This window comes from Lotus japonicus, chromosome 3 (genome assembly GCF_012489685.1).
Source record: "Lotus japonicus ecotype B-129 chromosome 3, LjGifu_v1.2".
In the NCBI taxonomy this organism is placed as follows: Eukaryota; Viridiplantae; Streptophyta; class Magnoliopsida; order Fabales; family Fabaceae; genus Lotus; species Lotus japonicus.
In genome coordinates, this window is record NC_080043.1 from 60,736,028 (window position 1) to 60,737,863 (window position 1,836).

The following is a 1,836-nucleotide window of genomic DNA, read 5'->3' on the forward strand; positions in this document are numbered from 1 at the left end:
TTCAACACATCATCAATATCATAAGTTATGAAACAATCATAACAAGAAATCATCATCATATACAACATCAGATAAAGCATAGGTCGAGTTTATCGACGCCTATCATGAAATCATAGCTAAATATAGCAAGTTGCCCTAACCTCGAGCTGATCCAGCTTCGAAATCACAAGCTCCTTCACTCAAGTGCTCCGAACCTTCCAAAGTTCCTTCAACTGAACCTCGGAGAAAAACAAAGCAGAACCCAAACAAAATCGATTAGTTCGATCGCAAAACAATACATAAACGATAGACAAAGCACTAAAGCTTCAGAATAGGACAATCAGGTACGAAAAGACAAGTTTTCGAAAACGAAAACTCCCTCCCCAACACTACAAGGTCACGGCCACAAAGGAAAAAGGGCTTCGGCTCTTTTTCTTTGATCAAATCAATTCACAAGGTAGTTTTAGGATAAAACTAAGGCAAATAATCTGTCGGAACAATTTTCGGACAATCGGGTCGAAATATGACTATCCAGGGGCATTTTGGTCCAAAATAAAGGCTCAAAACTTCAAAGTTATCAGTTCTGAAAACAAATTTGACAGCAACGATCCTCATGACATCCGTGACACAAATCCTAAAGGCACGAAGTCAAATTATGACTTTTCGACAATAAAGTTTCGAAATGTGAGACAAAAAGGTTTTGAAACAGTTTTTCAGATCCTTGTCAACTGGATCACAATCAGAGTTTACTGACAGAGGTTTTAGGCTCATGGGAACCTAGAGAACATAACCCAAGCAAGAAATCGAAGAAAACGGACAATTTTAGAAAAAACTCAAAACTGTGAGCACAGAAACGACTTCAGAAACTCAACAGAAACAGTAATCAGAGGTAGGATTCATGATAGTTACCTCGATACCTAGAAGTAGGGACGAACTGCACGAAGATTGGTCAAGGTTTCGCGAAAATCTCTTCCTCCCTTGCTCTCCCAAAACTCGCGGCCCAAATAGAAAGAAAATGAGAGGATTTTGCTTTTTCGCGCTATTTATAGGCGGGTGAAATCGCGGGAAAATGAAAATTTCGCGATTCCGATTTTTGCAGCACGATCACCGAGAAATTCTAAGAGAGATTCTGGCGTCAGAATTCCAGAACTCAAAACAAATATCTAGGATTTGGGAAAAACGATATCCAAAACGCCAAAAGCGGTGTAAGTTAGTCTGTCCCGAAAAACTACTTTTTGCTGTGATGCTCAAACGACAAAACTTCCAACAGAAGAAAGATTGGAAATGTCGAAACAAGTCTGGCATCGCGGACGGAATCTTCGTTAGAAGTCCCGAATAGAAAAAGTCTTCATCCATTGCTCGAAAATAGGGTTTCGAAGCAAAGAAATTAGCGTCGGCGGACATCCGAAAAGTGAAACCTATCGTGCGTACAGTCCAGAGTTCCGAAATGAAACGCTGGTCGATGGAAAAATAAAGAGAATCTTTAAATTTTCCGAGAGTTCGAAATCTCACTCAAAACGTTGCTTTAAGAGCGAAATAGCCTATTCTGGACACGCTCGCCATAAGGCAGGTGTGCAGACAACTCGCACTAATTCCTACAGCGACTACGCAACATACCTCAAGCAATTCCTGAACTTTCTTCTTCATTAATCTTTCTCAAATATCAAACTCCTGTCACGCTTACACTGATTCCACGCGTGAGTCGGAAATTAACTTGTTCTGAAAATCCGGGTCTTACACTTCTCAACTTTCTTTTTCCCCTCATGGGTCGGGTCTCTTCAGAGCGGGCCAGTCGACCGGGTCAGGCATCTTGTGGTGCCACTCTACTATCTGGTGATTGTTCAAGGGCTTCTTTTT